Here is a 12,288-nt window from a genome sequence, read left to right as displayed (position 1 = left end):
AACATCTGAAATTCACCCTTTAAGGGATGAGAACTATCTGACAGGGTACATTCAACCCAACTTAACATCTGCTTCTGATAAAATTCCTCCAGGCCTTTCTGCGTAGAACCTGTGATGCAGCTGCTCACCGTAATTAACTTGAAACCTGATTTTTTTGTTTTGATAGACCCATATCAGCAGATTAAGAAGAGGGTCATCACGGTCTTGTCCAAATTAAACTTGGCCAGCTTCCTAAGGCAATACAGGCGCTGCTGGCCTTTCTTGGAAAGCAACTTGTATTTGGCTCAAAACACAACTTGATAATGGTCGATCAATAATGGTTCCTAAATCGTCTTCAACAGCCTCTATTTCCTGACCATTTATACTAGTTTTTACAGTGTTAGTGACATTATACCTAAAGTCGGTACGCATGTCCTTGGTATTTGAGGCATTCAGTTTGAGAAAGGCATCCTGACACCATGTTACAAAATGGTCAATGACCGGACTGTGTGAAGTTTCCTCAACATCCAATTCCCATTGCCATAAAGGTAGTGTGATATGCTCCATTAAGAGCTGCAGCAGGAGGTATGTACCTCCCCATCCTTCTCCATTTGCCCTTAAAAATGCCCTCACCATTGATCACGAAGTACCACACTGGCTGCTTTAAATGTTTCTACACACAAAGACACACACAGGGGTCAATGACTGGGAGAAAAGGGTAGAATCAATAATGTTACGGGTAATGACACAGAGACCTGGATGTAATCTGAATGGAGCATGCCGTTGTCGGTAAGTCACAGAATTTCTGAAAGACGGTGGAGGTTGAGTCACTATTATACATGAGCAGAATTTTTAGACTGGAAGTGATGCAGAAACATTTTGTCCCTGAAAAGAAAAGAACAGAAAAATACTTCCGAATCGAGGTCTTTTCAACTTCTGCCTTTTCTCATTCACGCTTCACTGGAACTCTAAAAGACCCTTTGACAACAGCCTTCCCCAGACACTCACTCGGTGTAACTGAATCACACCAAAGGTCATGTGCATCTATCAGCCTGAAGATATATGTCTTGTTTATTGCCCATAAAGATCATTAGCATTTCCTCCCCTGCTGTCTTCCATTCCCCCTGTACAAACATCCACGCCAATTCAATTCTCCACACTCGCAGAGGCAGCTCTGATTCACAGCCAGGAGCTCTAACAGCCCATGGAGCAGAGACAAACTCCATGTGCAGATCAAGAGTCCCGAACACAGAGGATCACGGGCTCTTTGTTCTCCATTGAAAAAAAAAGATCCACTGACACTTATGTACTCTCCTCGGGTCCCGTCTCTGCTTCAGTTATTCCAAAAAATGGCTCCGGAGGCAACAGGCCCTGCACGTACAAAAAAAAAACAAAGAGGCACTTGTTTTAAAACAATGCCTGTCTCCAGAAAGGTGATGGGCAGAAAGACTGACAGAAAACACATGCTTATACAATACCCGGTACTGTGTTCTAGCTTGTTCACGGATGCATGCTTACATTATTCAGCGTAAGTTTGTTGGAGATTTCAGTATTCAGTTAAGCCTGCGGGGAGTTGTGGAATACTGAGACGCGATATAAAATATGGATGAATCCAGCAGATGAGTTATGTGTTCCACTCTCCAGCGAAAGCCATAAATTAGCAGCGATCACCGAGCACTGGTGTTTGAGCTGAGCGCGGTCGGCACCTGCGCCCTCAGACAGATGGAGTAGTCGGTGGAGATGCGAAAGTGATTCAATCTCGAGATTGTTGCGTCGAATTTGTGACGATACAGAATGAAATGCGTCCAGCGCACCGCTTTGGGTGCGTCATCCGCTCCGTGGATGCGAAGGTGCTGCACGGAGCGGCTAATTAACCCCCGCAGGAATTGCTTGCGAGCTTAAAACCTGACTCCGAAATAAGGGTAGTGGCTCGCCGTGGGCCCTAAGAAGGCGTGCCACGTTGCATTAAAGATACATAATCATTTGTTTAACAGACTCCAAAACTAAAACTTAAATTTTAGTGAAGCTGGATGAGATGACGGCTATATAGTAGAGTGTAATTGGATTCAAATGGTGGAGTGGGGGATGGATTTGCCCGATCGAGAACGACAAAACCGATAGCTTCAGCAATATTTCCTCTCCGGCTACAAAGTTCACATTCATTAATAAATAATGACCGCGTCTTGGGCATCAACCTCCCTTCCTCTGTTATCATTTCTCACCTTTCAAGGTTTTACTTCAGCAGCTCCGATGAATGTGGCCTCTTTTCTGAGGGCTTATCTGTTCCTAGAAGGCATCGGGGGAAGCGCGGCAGAAGTTACTTGCGACCCCGACCGTGATCAAAGTTGACGTATTTCATTAAATAGTGATGAACTGCCCCTCGTCCCTCCATCAAAAGGCTTATGAGACGACTACAATGTCCAGTGTGTTTCTGTGTGGAGCTGAAAAACATCAGCTGACTGGAGGTCGGTTGGCTGGCGGCCAGGCACTCTTCTTTAAGGTTCACCCTTTATTTCCAGACTAAACAAGTCTGTTTTGCAGCTAGAACATACACTATATATGAGAGACAGTTTAGTGTGGAATTTACAGTACCGGTGTACACACGGAGAAATACTGTACTCACACTCACACACACACAGGCAATTGTGTAGTAGATGGTAGACCACAGGGTGTAGGCAGAAAGCCAGAGAGTCAAAATGAGGCCCAAAGTAACCACTCTGAAATGAACACTTTAGAGGACAGCCAAACCACGACATCAAACACGCAGACAGACACACACACACACAACGGAGAGACACTGAATCCGAGGAATTGTTAGCAATGTTGTGTGCAGACCGAGGCCTTCCAGAACAAGTTTAGAAAGACAGCGATTCCTCCCGAGCGCTCCACTTTCCAGTTTATTGGGAAAGTCTTTGAGGAAAAGTGTTTTGGGAAAAAGGGCGGAAGAGGGGGGGTGTGTGGGGGGGGGGAACAATGCAGCTCCGTGTCACAACCAAAACCCGCCAACCGAATGAGATCAGTGGTCTGAGGTGACATTGTGCCTGGATTTTGGATCTCAGTGCGAGTCTCATGACATGAAATATAAGCAGCAGCAGTGGGTAATCATGTTCAATTAGGAGTCACAGAGGTAATATTTTTTCGTATTGAGGAACCTTGTGTGGCGTTCAAAAGTGTAGTTAGTTATTTCCACATATCACAAGACTCTTGATATCTCTCTAGAAACTAAAAAATAGAATGTTTTTGACAACTTCTTAATAATGGCTACTTGGAATCCTCTAGTTTCCAGCACTTGAGAAGCCAAATATAAATGTGGAACTATGTTAGATATATTACCACGAGGAGGGTTTTTAATGCTTTTTTTTCTCCCCCTGACGCATTTATCATCTGACATTTTCCGCCAACTCTTTGTCCGTGACGATTGTTTTCTGTAAATAGAAACTGTCACTGGCTAACAGTGACTGCAACGGGGACTTGAAATATGACCACAGTCACTGAAAGGGCATAAACACAACTTGGCCTTCACTTGCACAGATACAATTATCTGTGCCGGCGGGGGGGAACGAGAACATCTAGAGCAGTTTCTTGTGCCCAAACAAGGATTTCTTCCCGCATGAGAAGATTAGCTAATTGTAGCCAAGACTTTCACTGACCTATTGTTCAGCACACATTGATAAAGTTACATTAAAACAACAGTTGCTCATATCTCTCCTGTGTGATATTGCACTGTGCATTCTTGGTAAATATTTGCGCAGCAACCGTCTGCGAGACAACACTTTTGGACGGCCGTGTTTGTCTGAGCACTCCTCTCCCACAATTCTTCGGGGAGAATCATGTTTCCTTAAAGGCTTTCATGCTGTTCCAGAAATTTAGGAGTTCCTGCTGTCTGCCGTCCGAGAGCTCCCTGAACTGCGAGGTCAGTAGGAGGGAAAGGTGGTCCGGGGTTGGAGCCAAAGCCAGAGACAGACCAGAGGCCACGGTATTATGAAACACACAAACACACAGCTGTGTGTGGACAGCCTCCCACTGTTCTTGCCGATCCACCACAACAGCCCCCTAATCCCTCTTAGATCTGCTCATCAGGGCCAGACAGTGCCCATCCAGTGGCGCTGCTGCATCTGGTGGAACCAAACAGCGGAATAATCTTGGTTTACGGCCATGGCAGAATGGAGCAGAGGCCCCCGTGAGGCGGGCGTTGGGGCCGTCGCTGGATCCCCTGCTGCCCCACCACTCCTCTCCTCTCCAACAGAGAGAACTATAAAATGCCAAAGTTATTTTTGGGGGTTTGGTTTTTAGTGACTATAAGGGAAGTGAGTAGAAGATCCGATCAGACTATTCTACTGCATGCTCAAGTTATTCATGTACTCTGTTTTCTTAAACTAACAACAGTAAAAGGTTAAAAAAAAAAAAAATCCAAAGCAGTTATACAATTGAAGTGTTCCTACCCAATGAAGTTTTAGCTAGATTAGGGGCAAGAGGATTTACATATGCTCCCCAGACTCAGCAGCTCTAATAAAAGCACACAATAGGACTGCAGAGTTTAATGCGACTTAACCCTTAACCATTTAGAAGAATAAGTCTTGGTTTATTGTTTCACGAACAGTAAATGAGTCTCTCCCACTGACATCGAAAGTCCAAGTGATATACACCGATCAGCCACAACATTAAAACCACTGACAGGAGAAGTAAATAACATTGACCATCTTTGACAATACAGTGTTCTGCTGGGAAACTTTTGGACTTGGCATTAATGCGGATGTTACTTAGACGCGTACCACCCACCTAGATCGGACCAGACACCCCCAACCCATAACGATGACACTCCTTCAGGCAGGCTGACACAGGCAGCAACTAAAAAAAAAATAGAACAATACAGAGTGTTGACCTGGCCTCCAAATTCACTAGATCCCAAACTCATCAAGTATCTGTGGGATGATCCACAGAAGCCCCTCCCCATTCTGTTGGCAGACACAGGGCACCCTCAGAAGGCTCATGTCCATTCTGTCTGAGTCATGACTGTTTTGGGGACACAAGAAGACTTACATAATATCAGGCAAGCGGTTATAATGATGTGTGCAACTCTCCAAGCAATGACAACGCTGATGTTGAGGTAGCCGGTTGGGTGATTCAGCAGAGTACCTTGCAAATACGTGGGATAATCAATTTGCCAGCAAGCAACATGGCACATGACCAGCAGGCTATTTAATCACTCGCATTATTAAAGAGGTCATTCCAATCTTCCGGATTTTATTTACACTGAAAGCTTCATGCACGCTGACCTGATTTAGACTCCTATTCTGTGACAAAAGGCAACAAATGAATTTCCCTTGAGAGTCAAAGAAAATCCGAGGAACGTGCCGTAAAACTACTGTTAAAGCACACGGCTGAGGTGGATGTTATTGAAAAGGATACATTACAAGGTTGACCTCAGGTCAGTGCTCATTCTTTCACTGGGGACAAGCTAGCAGCTGAGCAGTGGGTGGAAGCAGCTGTCTGCATGTTTTTCTGCCTGCTCTTGAGCAGCACCTCAGTTACCCTGCATCATCTTTTCAAACACACCCACTACCAAAACATTAGTCCTCTTTACTTACGCCAAGAATTTTACCAAGCTACGCAGGCCTTTCTGCACCCATGTGCCACGCAGTTTCGTTATATCTTTGCAGAGTCAACACAACAAGTAAAATTTTTTTACCGGCTGACCTATAAAATGTTATAAGCACACAAAAAAGAGTGTACAGGATGAAGTTTTAGTTTTAGCCTAAGTTATAATTATTTGACTCATTTGGTCATCTGCAGAGTTATATATTGTATTACTGTGTTATATATTTAAATACTAATTACCTTTTCAAGGAAGTATGAATATGATTTAAAAAGGAAATAAAAATAAAAGAAATGAATGGGTCCCAATGTGGAGCCCTGAGGCACACCTCCTACTCGAAACTTGCCTGTTTAGTTGGGTTTGTGGGCAGAGTTGCCTTATCAGTGGAAAACAATTCAAGCAACTGTATGTTTGGAGACAGTACGACTCATAGACTATATATTGACACAAGTATATTTTTGTTGACACCATTCTCAGAGGTGGTCTTTGTGTCCGTGCATGTGTCTTCATATACGTAACTGGTCCTACATGGATTACAGTTAATTCATTTAGAAAATCTCCCAGACATACCCACTATGGTTATTATAGCTCTTCCATCATTACCTTGAGTGAAAGGGGTTGCTCTAGTTTACCAGATGTGCAATTTGACATTTTCTGCCAAGGAGTATTGCTCAAACATGTGCATGAACCAGGACAACGAAAAAAAAAAATCTCTGCTCTTGACATTATTTGACTAACAAAGCAAAAAGTTTAATGAATATTTGGAGAAAAATGGTAGAACACAGACAGATGGGAGGGGACTACTAAAAAATGTCATCAGAAACCTTTCCAAAGCATAATTTGTCCCAGCAGGGTAACACACACACAGAGAGGCCAGCTTAAGCGACAGGCTTATGCACTGTTATATTAATCCAGGCTGATCATTCTTTTAGCAGGAATACATCATTATGTGTTCACTTACCTTGGCAAGCATTTAAACATTTTAATACATTTATTTATATTCACCGCTCTGGCAGCAAAACACTGTATGACACACATCAACAGAACACATACGCACACTGACTGATGACACAAACATATCTTGCCACACCAGAGGGATATTTTCAGGAAGCTGCCCGACAGGACTATCACCCTTCTGGTGAATCAGTTGTGATGGCAAAACAAAAACAAGCTGCAGGATCCACACAGACGTGTACATTATAAACTTGTTTTGGCTTATCCTGAAGGTTCAGGGTTTGCTATGTTGCTGTACATGTCAACATTAATCAAAGCATTGCACTTGTTTGTTTGTGGTAGGGCGGCTGTGTGCATATCATGCATAGCCTTTCACACAGATTTTCCAGTATTTTTTTCCCCATGTTGTTTTAAATTCAATTATTCTTTCCAGTGTAAGCCATCTATTTTCATTTATCAGCGAGGAGGCCCAGGCAGCCATCTGTTTAATCTGGAAATGTTTATTCGACAGTGAAAAGGAGGAGGTTCCTCAACCCTGGTCTTTCCATTTCCTTCCTGCCCTCTGAAAACGAGCGATAACCAAGCCAGTGGACGCTGGTGCCTGGTCTTCAGCACCGCCATAATCTCCACCACAGACTTAATGAGCTTAATGCGCACTCTCAGGCCTCTGAGCTTAAGGGCGAGCACACAGCACGCACTGTAATGCGGTGCTGTACAGTTTGCACCACCTTCCTAATATTGTCTGCGGCTCTCTTGTGTCTCCAAAACAGTTGTGACTCACCAGAGAATCTTCTGAGGGTGTCCTCTGGTGTCACTCAACACAGTGTTGTTAGTGGGGGCCTGTGGGGCTGAAGGTTGGGGCCTCTGTGGATCAGGCTTGTTCCAGTGTATCCCACAGACACTTGATCAGTTTGGAATTTAGTGAATTTGGAGCCATTTTTGTGTGTGTGTGTGTGTGCCTGTGTCAGGCTGCATCCTGCTGGGGATGGCTGCTGCCATCAAGGAGTGTTTGTGCTATGGGGTGAAGGTGTCTGGTTCGGTCTAGGTGGGTGTTACATCCACCAGGTCCAAAAGAACCTTCCATTTCAGTAAATGCCCTGGCTTTGCAGCAGTGACAATATAATATAACACAAATTTCAGTATGCACAAACACACTGTGTTTTTGTCATTATCATTAGCGTCACATTACCATCTGGTGCCTAAGTGACTGTGCAAGCAGCTGACACATATCCGGGCCAGACTTAGGCTAAGCGCACTATCATTTTGTAAACAAGCCTTATGTCGTCACGCAACCTAAAGTCTCTGGGCGAAAGTAAATGCAGACCAGAGTCTTACAGTGGCTAGAAGGCTTCCAAGAATAGGAGCAGATCTCTGAGCTTGATTGGGGATAAACTGTGATTTAGTCCTGAGACCCAAGACCCACTCTGCTGCTATCACTCACTTTCCCCCCTGCCGCAGTAAACGTCAACATCGCAGGAAGTGCCGCAGAAACCAGTATTAATCAGCATGTGTTTCCAGTTCAAACCTGCAATCAGGAACAAAAAGGAACTTGTGTTATTTAGACAACACACAGCAGTCTAATAATACAATAGAATATGCACAGAAGAAGGAAAAAAAGGGGTCAAATAAAGTTAAATTCGGTCTCACTGTATTTTCACAGTGTCTGTATTCATGATGCTTTTGTATTGTGTTGTAATTTAAAATTATGCACCAAAAAGAAAGCATCCAATTTATATTGTAGCGTTACAAAAGGAAGAACTGGTCAGCATGTGGCATGCATTGTGGAAGCTAAAGAAAACTCTACTTCTGTAGCGTATACAGTAGAATTAGACTAATGCAGCGGAACTCTGAACACTGAATGGGAGGGATTATTGCATTAACACCCAGCCTTCACACCCAAGCAACTGCGTGGTGAAGAATTTCCATTTGCTTTTAATCATCAGATCTCTAACAAAGTCAAACTTTTGAATCTCCTCACGGTATAAAACATTATTTACAGGTCTTATTCAGTCAAAAGTACCTGAGATTGAAGGAGCCTCTTAAATCGACGGTGTAGGGTAAAATAAATCTAAACAGAAAATGTGGCTGCTATTTCTAAGAGAGGTAGCCCAGAAGTCTCTGCACCATCTTTCAAATGTTGCAGGTGATTTGAAAGTTCACTAGAATTCGGTGAAAATGCAGCAACAATGCGATGAAATACAGACGATGGCGACTTCATAAAAATTCAGGTTACCAACGAGTGAAAGAAAAATCCAATAACTTTGAATGTCAGTACGTTAAGTGGACAGCAGCACAATATATATGAAATATGAAATTAAATAGCTGGTTCCAGGCCTTAGCAAGAATTGGCACTGCATCTATGAAGACTTAAAGAAACATCAAGGACTGCCATTTGAAAGGGCAACATTCTCTGTGAATGCGGTCCCTGAAATCTGCCATTTAACATAATTTCGTGACAGGAAACACGCTGGCAATCTAGAGTCATAATATTTTAAACGCCGTATCGACATATCCATCTCTCATTTGGTTGATCAATTTTTCAAAGCAGGCGGAGTGACACGCACATGAACCTACACTTTGTGTCCTTCGGTCAGATTGTGTAATCTGATAAATGGCGTAATCGCTGGAACAACATCTCTGTCTCCAGGGTGACGCTTTCATAAGAGGCACAAACATGTGTCCTGCTCCACTGCTGCGCCTCTATTAGCCGGAAATAAAACATAAAGGACACAGACCAAGGCCATTTGGTCAGAAACTAGAAAGGTATCAATCTGAGAGCAGCGGGGGACTGAAGTGATGCTTCATCTTCATCTACTCAACTAAGTGGCTGTCAGGCCGGACTGCTATTATTTCTCATGACTTGTCTCTTCTGATCAGTCACAGCCTAGCGTCACAACTGTGCAATAGTACCTCACAGGAGTAGTACTAAAAGCAGGGCTGCTGTGAGCCTTAGGGAGCCTTGACGCTTTGCCAAGTGATCTGCAGAGTAGCTTCAAATGATGAAACTGTAGTGGCTCATAAAATGTAAACACCTCTCAATAAAGTCAAATAAAACAGTATGATGCCCATCGACAAAACGCCTTATTTAAACCCCCTATATTATTACTCACAAGGAAAAACCCCACAGCTATTGCTGTCAAGTAACACAAAGCCCAGATCGGCCAAACCCACAAAATATGATGTATAACACTGGTTTCATTGCAACACAATGCACCAACTGAGTATAGATTGGTGGTTCCCCTCAGATGGGAACTGATTGCGCTCTAGTCAAGATCTGCCAGGACAATCAAATCATCCGGGTGGGCTTCACGTGGTGACGGACAGAAGAGTAACAGCAACATAGTCACACACGCCATCTGAGCACTGTGGAGTTGATTTTGTTTACAACAGACTGGTTGTTTGGCAATACAATTGCGTGCAGAGGTATTTTTTTTGTCTTCTCTTTATCGGTTGAAGCCCCCCCCAAAAAATGAACTCCAAATGGAGTGATATAGGCCCAGACTCGTATTGGGATGGGAATGGAGTGTGGCAAAGCCAGGCTATATTGACCTCAGATTGCTCAATGCTCTATCAGAGTTTAACAGCCACGTATATTTTGGGAGTGAGCGCAGTTTCGCTCTTAGTGTGCTGCGCTCTCTGTGATAATTGGTTTCCTGTGTAAGGTGTTGCTGCATCCTTATCGTTCCAACACATCACCCTCGTGCACATTTTTGACGCACAACTCCGACAGAGGAAGAGGTCAACAAATGTGCGCTAATCCTATATCAGTGGATCACGCCGCCCTTAGATTTCTCTCTCTCCAATACTTTCTAAATGCCACAAGAGACTCATCTCAGCACCCTCATAGGGCACGCGTGAAGTGCGACCGCTGAACTGTCGCGAGGCATTTTGTTTTGCCTTCCCAAACCCCTTTCTGCAGTGTTTCTCATTTTTTTCTCACATGCTCATAACTAATCCATCGCAAATGAAATGTGCGCCTCCTGTCTTTTGACACTGTGGACGCTCAGTGTTTCTCTGCAGGGCTTTGTATCCCTTCCTCCTCGCAGGTGCTGGGCAGGAAATTAAGGGAAGGACCTGTACACACTGGAGCGCTGATTAATACCTGATGTTACCCTGCTGCATTCACCCATCTACCAGGTGAAGCTCAGTCTTGCTTGCTGCCTTCGTATGACTCATCTGCACCAAATACAATTACCACAGTGCGGAAAATGTTCTCCGCTTTAATGAGTTTTAGAAATCGCTGTGATATATTTGAGCTATTAAAATACAACAGGATCCAAGGTTTTGCATATTTGGCCGTAAAACATTATTGCCTTTAGGTGAAACAAATGACTTACTAGCTGACCTCATTATATTGTACCGCGGTTAGAGCAAAAATAATCTGCTGCTTAAATCAAGGCATATTTATCACTTTGGTTTGCCAACTGTACAGCGTTGTATTCTATGTCAGGATTATGATATGTGCTATAAACTGCAAAGAATTTACAACATAATCCTTAATCTTCTTAGCAAACAACACAAAGGCACTGTATCATTCCAACATGTTGTCTTTATTATAATGGCTCCCAAAGCGATTATCAGCTTTGCTTCATTTCAACTTTTTTCCTCATCTGCGTATCAGAGTAGAAAGACACAGTTAAACTGATGTTAGGCTTTTAAAGGTAACTTTGGCTTTCCTTCTTTTTGAGAGATGGCCGCTTTGCCCTTTTTCTGCATTTAGGAGAGGAAGTGCTGCAGAGAACATCTAAGCACAAACAACGATTGTCCCTAAGGAATGACCTTTTGTTTAAAACAATAATGTAATTTCCTTTTTTTTCTCTCCCTGTTTATTAAGATATGTAATCAAGAAGCATTGCACTTCCAATTTGAACACAAGTCTATTATCTGGAAGCATTCCTCTTCCAGTTTGGACAGATACTGAGGTAAACATTGTTGTGAAGAAAAACAGATGGCTTTATACTCAGTGTAATATTCTCTGCGGGGTCCAGTATTGCAGGAGGGGCGCACAATTGCTCCTTGATTCCAAGTCTGTGAATAGGCACCAAAATGTCAAATGTTATAGTGATTCAAAAGACTAGTGTTATGTTCAAGAGTTACTACTTGCCCGGTTGGAGAAGCGGTAAAGCCACCGCTGCATGTCGGATATGGCATCAAGCTAGCTAAAACTGACCCAGCTACCATATATCAGGTAAATTTGACACATTAGCATTATTCACTTGGTTCTAAAATGGTTTTGAAATGGTTGTACCTCCGAGCCACAAGAGCACAGAGACTATAGCGTGGCACGTAAACGTAAATGAAACAAGAGTCAGCCAACACAGACTCCGCAACATCTAAACTCCATCCTCCACCTTTATATTTTACCAGATGTTGCTGGTTGCGTGCTGACAACAGATGTTGGCTCTAGTCAGAGTTGAACCCCCTCTTTGATACATTTTGTATTAGCTCTCTACAAACCATTGTTCTGATGAAACAGGGCGTGTCATTTCTGCTTGTTTTGCATATCCATTTGTTTCCTCGAGCAGAAATGATGAACTCATGATGATTACTGCATGGGAAGTAATATAAACAGAATGTTCCTCCTTTAAGCGGCGACATTGTTCATAAACCTCGAGAGCTCTGCTGCAAGGCAACTGCATACGAAGCCACCAGTTAGTCGACCTAACAGCGCAGGAACTGTTGTCATATTTCCTGAACTCTGACCTTATGGAAAATTTCTACATTCAAGGTTTTGGACCGCTCAAGAAGAGTCTGTTCAT

Source organism: Mugil cephalus, chromosome 20 (genome assembly GCF_022458985.1).
Source record: "Mugil cephalus isolate CIBA_MC_2020 chromosome 20, CIBA_Mcephalus_1.1, whole genome shotgun sequence".
Taxonomy (NCBI): Eukaryota; Metazoa; Chordata; class Actinopteri; order Mugiliformes; family Mugilidae; genus Mugil; species Mugil cephalus.
Note: the sequence above shows the minus strand (reverse complement) of the source record.